Consider the following 7,061-nt stretch of genomic DNA (forward strand, 5'->3'; position numbering starts at 1 on the left):
GGAGTTTGCAAACATGGAGCGCCTTGGTATTGTGCGCCGCTCAAACAGCCCGTGGGCGTCCCCGTTGCACATGGTCCCTAAAGCTGACGGTGGGTGGCGCACTTGTGGGGATTTTAGGCGCCTTAATAATGCGACGACTAATGACAGGTACCCGGTTCCCCACATTCAAGATTTTTCGGTTCATCTTGCAGGGGCAACTATTTTTTCAAAGGTGGATTTGGTGAGGGGATACCATCAGGTTCCTGTCCATCCGCGTGATGTGCCCAAGACCGCGGTTATCACTCCTTTTGGCCTTTTCGAGTTTTTGCGAATGCCCTTCGGTCTGAAGGGCGCGGCACAGACGTTTCAGCGCCTCATGGACTCCGTTTTGCGTGGTATGCCATTTTTGTTCGTCTATCTGGATGACATACTGGTTGCCAGCCCTTCCGCCGCGGAGCATTCAGTGCACCTCCGCCAGTTGTTTGAGCGTCTCAGTGAGCACGGTTTGATTGTGAATACAGCTAAATGCCAGTTCGGTCCTGCCGGCCATAGAGTTTCTGGGACACCTCGTTTCGCCCCAAGGGGCGTTTCCCCTGCCCGCTAAGGTGGAGGCGGTTTTCTGCTTTTCCGCGCCCTTCCTCAGTGAAGCCCCTGCAGGAGTTTTTGGGGATGGTGAACTTTTATAACCGTTTCATCCCCCGGGCTGCTCACCTCATGCACCCTCTGTACAATGCACTTAAGGGCAAGAAAGGCAACCAAGAGATAGAGTGGACACCTGAGCGGGTGCAGGCATTTGACAGTGCCAAAGCTGCTCTTGCCAACGCTGCCCTGCTGGCCCACCCGTCTCCCGAGGCGCCTGTTGCCCTTACTACCGATGCCTCCGATTTTGCAGTCGGGGCCGTGTGCGAACAATGGGTGGGTGGTGCTTGGCAGCCCCTCGCCTTTTTAGCAGGAAGCTTCGGGATGCGGAGAGGAAGTACAGTACGTTTGACAGGGAGCTCCTTGCCCTTTTTCTCGCGACGCGTCATTTCCGGTTCCTGCTTGAGGGCCGTGACTTTACCGCTTTTGTAGACCACAAACCTCTCACATTTGCCATGGCAAAGGTTTCAGAACCATGGACTGCACGGCAGCAACGGCAGCTTTCTGCTATTTCAGAGTTTACCACTGACATTCAGCACGTCGCCGGCAAGTGTAATCGGGTGGCTGACTGTCTGTCCAGGGCGCAGGTTAGTTCTGTGCATTTGGGAGTGGACTACTCTGCCATGGCTGCCGACCAACTTACGGATACGGAGATTCAGGCTTTTAAGGCGGCCGAGTCCAGTTTGCGTTTGGAAGATGTCTCATTTCAGGATAGTGGCGTAACCCTACTTTGCGACGTCTCATTGGGCAGGCCTCGCCCCTTGGTTCCTGCTTGCTGGCGTCGGCGGGTTTTTGAGGCAGTTCATTCTCTTTCGCACCCAGGAGTTAAAGCCTCAGTTAAGTTGGTAGGGGCCAAGTTTGTGTGGCCCGGCCTCCGGAAAGAGGTCAGGGCATGGGCTTCCTCATGTGTTGCTTGTCAGCGCGCCAAAGTGCAACGACACACCAAATCCCCTCTGGAGCACTTTCCCATACCACAGAGAAGGTTCGAACATGTCCATGTAGACCTGGTAGGTCCATTTCCCCCTTCCCGGGGTTTCACCCATCTCCTGACAATGGTGGACAGGACGACTCGGTGGCCTGAAGCAGTTCCTTTGGCGTCAACCACCTCAGCAGATGTTGCTCGTGCGTTCGTCTCCTCCTGGGTATCTCGGTTTGGCGTACCGCTTGACTTGACATCTGACAGGGGTCCTCAGTTCACGTCTGAGCTGTGGACTGCTGTGGCGGAGAACCTTGGCGTCAGACTCCATCGCACTACCGCGTACCACCCGCAGTCCAATGGCCTTTGCGAGAGGTTCCACCGTACCATGAAGGCTGCCTTACGGGCTGCGCTGGTGGACAGCAGCTGGGTTGACCGCCTTCCTTGGGTCCTGCTGGGCCTGCGTGCGACACCTAAGGAGGACCTGCAGTCTTCTTCAGCCGAGCTGGTCCTGGGCCAGCCTTTGAGGGTTCCAGGGGAATTCCTTCCTGGTGCATCTGCTTCGGGGGCCGACAAAAGGAGCGGGCCGGTTTTCCCGGGGAATGATAGGTTTTTGGCCCCAGTAGCGGCGCATCACTGCCTTCCACAGTCATATGTGCCAAAGGACCTGATGTCTGCCAAGTACATTTTTATCCGCCATGACGCGCACCGTTCTCCACTTCGACCTCCTTATGATGGTCCATTCCGTGTGCTAGAGGTGGGACCTAAGGATTTTTTGGTTGAGCTGGGAGGTCGTCAGGAGCGGGTTTCGGTGGATCGCCTTAAGCCTGCTCGCATGTTTCCGGATGGTCCTATTGAGTTGGCCCAACCTCCGCGCCGCGGTCGTCCTCCCGTTTCTATGCCTCACTCGGAGGACCTGCCCCCAGCTGCTGTTTTTTTCCCCTGCGAGGGGGCAGTCTCGCCGTAGTCGGGGCTATGCCCCTCCCTCGTTTTCACCACCTGTGGTCGCCAAGCACAGCCGTAGTGGCCGCCTTGTTAAACCCCCTAGGAGATACTCTTGATGTGGTATTTATTTTTGCTATGTTGAGTTAAAATGGTTGCTGTTTTTATTATTGTATTGTTTGCCATTCTGTGTGTTCAGGGGGGGCCTGTGTGGTGGCCACATATATGCACATTTCACACCAGAATGCCCCAAGCTCTTATTGCGAAGAGAGAGACCGGAATGGATAGGGAAAAGGCGGGAGAGAGAGGCCTAGGATAAAAGGGCTTGACTCCTCCTTTTGAGGAGTTATATTTGGAGTTGTAGTTTGTTGTGAGTTTTCCTAATAAAGCTGAGACTACATACCGGCTCGTGTCTCCTTCCACCGACTCCTACAGGATGAAACAAAAGCGACGGCACAAGGCCGGAGAGCTCCAATGTCCAAAACAGGGGGTCGAAACAAGGAACAGTCCAGGAGCTATGACAAAACAAAAACAGCAAGGGAAAAAACAGTCCACAGTTCAGGGGAGTCAGTGGGAAATCCAAAACAAAAAACACACAGTTCAGGAGGCCGCAGAGGCCAAGGGGCCACAAAGCAAGTCCCAACGAGGGAGGCCGACCGCGCTCCCAGCGGCGGTGGCGACGAGGACGAGAAGGAATCACTGGAGGCCGACCGCGCTCCCAGCGGCGGCGGCGACGACGAGGGGGAGTCACTGGAGGCCGACCGCGCTCCCAGCGGCGGCGGCGACGACGAGGGGGAGTCGCTGGAGGCCGACCGCGCTCCCAGCGGCGGCGGCGACGACGAGGGGGAGTCACTGGAGGCCGACCGCGCTCCCAGCGGCGGCGGCGACGGGGAGCAGGCACCGGAGGCTGACCGTGCTTCCAGCGGCGGCGGCGGCGGAGACGAGGAGAAGACACTGGAGGCCGACCGCGCGGCATGCGGCAGCGACGAGGAGGGGTCACTGGAGGCCGACCGCGCTGCCAGCGGCGGCGGCGACGAGGAGGGGTCACTGGAGGCCGACCGCGGGGCAAGCGGCGACAGGGAGCAGACACTGGAGGCCGACCGCGGGGCATGCGGCGGCGGAGAAGGGCGACCCCGGGCTCTGGTGGGGAACCCTCGGGTGACGTGGAGCGCTCGGACTGAGCAGAGACCCCCACCGGCTCGGACTGAGCGGGACCCCCTGGCTCGGAGCGCTCGGACTGAGCGGAGACCCCCATCGGCTCGGACTGAGCGGGACCCTCGTGCGCGGAGCGCTCGGACTGAGCGGGACCCTCTGGCGCGGAGCGCTCGGACTGAGCAGAGACCCCCATCGGCTCGGACTGAGCGGGACCCTCTGGCGCGGAGTGCTCGGACTGAGCGGGACCCCCTGGCTCGGACTGAGCGGAGACCCCCATCGGCTCGGACTGAGCGGGACCCTCGTGCGCGGAGCGCTCGGACTGAGCGGGACCCTCTGGCGCGTAGTGCTCGGACTGAGCGGGACCCTCTGGCGCGGAGCGCTCGGACTGAGCGGAGACCCCCATCGGCTCGGACTGAGTGGGACCCTCTGGCGCGGAGTGCTCGGACTGAGCAGGACCCCCTGGCTCGGACTGAGCGGAGACCCCCATCGGCTCGGACTGAGCGGGACCCTCTGGCGCGGAGCGCTCGGACTGAGCGGAGACCCCCATCGGCTCGGACTGAGCGGGACCCTCTGGCGCGGAGCGCTCGGACTGAGCGGGACCCCCTGGCTCGGACTGAGCGGAGACCCCATCGGCTCGGACTGAGCGGGACCCTCTGGCGCGGAGCGCTCGGACTGAGCGGGGCCCTCTGGCGCGGAGCGCTCGGACTGAGCGGGGCCCTCTGGCGCGGAGCGCTCGGACTGAGCGGAGACCCCCATCGGCTCGGAGTGAGCTGAGCCCATGGGCTGAACGGGGCCTACATAGTGAGGCACCGGATGCGTAGGCTGGGACCGCGGAACAGGGCACACTGCTGCTTTATTGAGCAGCAGGGGCTGCTCGGGGAATAGCCGAGGTGCAGGGGACTGCGTGGAAGCAGGCCGGGAGACGACTGGCTGCGTGGAAGCAGGCCGGGAGACGACTGGCTGCGTGGAAGCAGGCCGGGAGACGACTGGCTGCGTGGAAGCAGGCCGGGAGACGACTGGCTGCGTGGAAGCAGGCCGGGAGACGACTGGCTGCGTGGAAGCAGGCCGGGAGCCAGAGAGAGCGGGCTGTGAGCTAGGGAGATCTGGCTGTGTGGAAACAGACTGCGAGCGAGAGAGAGCAGACTGCGTGGAAGCAGACCGAGAGCTAGGGAGATCTGGCTGCGTGGAAACAGACCGAGAGCTAGGGAGATCTGGCTGCGTGGAAACAGACCGAGAGCTAGGGAGATCTGGCTGCGTGGAAACAGACCGAGAGCTAGGGAGATCTGGCTGCGTGGAAACAGACCGAGAGCTAGGGAGATCTGGCTGCGTGGAAACAGACCGAGAGCTAGGGAGATCTGGCTGCGTGGAAACAGACCGAGAGCTAGCTGACACTGGGGCCTGAGAGGGAGCTGACACTACTGGAGCTACAGAAGGAGCAGGAGCTGAGGGAACTGGGACCAAAACCGAAGGAACTAAGACAGGGGCTGAGGGAACTGACTGAGAGGGCACTGAAACAGCTGACACTGGGGACCGAGGAAGAGTTACTGGAGCTGACTGAAGGCGAGGGAGAGCGACTGGAGCTAGAGCTGACTGAGACCCTGCTGCTGCAGCTAACACAGAAAACCGATGCGAAGGCTTGGACCTGGCTGCCCCCACCCGCGGAACAGGTACGGGTGCAGAGGTCGGCCCGTCCGTGGCTGCCCCCCACCCGCGGAACAGGTACGGGTGCAGAGGTCGGCCCGTCCGTGGCTGCCCCCACCCGCGGAACAGGTACGGGTGCAGAGGTCGGCCCGTCCGTGGCTGCCCCCCACCCGCGGAACAGGTACGGGTGCAGGGGAAGCTGGAGCTAAGGGAGCTGGAGCAGGGTGAACAGAGGGAGCTGGAGCTAACTGAGGGGTCTGGGACTGCGACTGAGGGGGAGCTGGAGCTACAGCTGACTGGGAACACTGCGACTGAGGGGGAGCTGGAGCTACAGCTGACTGGGAACACTGCGACTGAGGGGGAGCTGGAGCTACAGCTGACTGGGAATACTGGGAAGAAGCTAAGGGAACTGACAGGAGTGGCTGAGAGGCTGCAGCAGTGGTCTGTGGTGCTGGCTGTAGGTGAAGGGTGGTGATTACAAAGTCTTTCACTAACCCGTGCAAGGAGTCCAACAGCCAAGGGAAACTGGCAATCAGGTCTTGAAGCCTGGTGGTGATGGCTTCCTGTTCCTCCTTACACGGGTCAGATAACAAGTCCAAGCATAATCGGTCCACTCTTCGGATCAGAATTTTCCTGCTCTCCTCTGAGAGGGAGGAAGCAGCAGAGTACATGACGTCATGAACAGGAACAGTCACTTTCGGGAACAGAACAGACTCACTCACTGTGTCGGTGGGCTGAAGTTGCTCTTTCTGCTGCTGAGAGCCAAACTTCCACCCCACGGAAGCAGGCTGAAGACTCGCCTGTGCAGACGGCTGGGATAGCCGTGGCGTTATACCACGCGGCGCCGGAAAAAAACTCCTCCCGCAGCTGCCGGGAAACCCTCCTCCTCCCTTGCTGCTCCGTCTGTGAGAGGGAAGAGGGGCGAGCGAACGGAGAGGCAGGTGAGGGAGCGGCCGGCGCCAAAAACAGTCCGCCCACGCGGCAGACCTGCGGTTTAGGCGGGGGCGGTGAGCGGCGTCGCCGGGGACATTCAAAAAAGCTGGTCCCCCAAGCGCCAGGCGAGTGCCGTTGTAGCGGCCGGAGCTTGCAGGGTCTTTACTATGGTCGCGTCGTTCTGTCATGGCCGGGGAGGAAACGGGCAAGGAAGGGCAAAAACGCAGGACTCCAGAGGTAACTTAAAAGGGCGTTTATTCCACCGGGGAAACACAAAAATACAAAAACCTTGGAAGGAGGCACAGGGAGACGAAGGGCAGGCGCAGGGAACACAGGAACACAGGAACACACGGACACACAACGTCAACGCCGCGACAAGGAGCATGGGAAACACAAGACTTAAATACACAGAGGGGCTGATGAGGGAAGAGGAAACAGGTGGGCACACAGGTGATTATGATTACCCTAACGGGGGGAAAGCAAAACTGAAGACAAGGAACAGACGACCATCAAAGTAAAACAGGAAGCCAGAAAGGGGGAGACAAAGACGCAGACGCAGACTAGACACCAGGAAAACATGTGGAACAAGATGACAACATAGAAACCGAGAAAATAACAAACACCAAGAAAACATAACACTGGGCCACCGGCCCAGGACATGACACAAACGCCTGCTTCATTTGTTGTATGTGTCACAGCGCCACCAGAGGTGAGTCACAGCACTGCACTGCCTGCAGTGCTGTGTTGAAATAATTCAGAAAACAGTTTTATAGAGCAGTCAAGTGGTCAAACGTATTTTCTCTTATCACTGTTAGTATTTTAGTCGTCATGAGGACAGGGGAGGCACTCCCTCACC

Source organism: Archocentrus centrarchus, chromosome 19 (genome assembly GCF_007364275.1).
Source record: "Archocentrus centrarchus isolate MPI-CPG fArcCen1 chromosome 19, fArcCen1, whole genome shotgun sequence".
NCBI classification, from domain to species: Eukaryota; Metazoa; Chordata; class Actinopteri; order Cichliformes; family Cichlidae; genus Archocentrus; species Archocentrus centrarchus.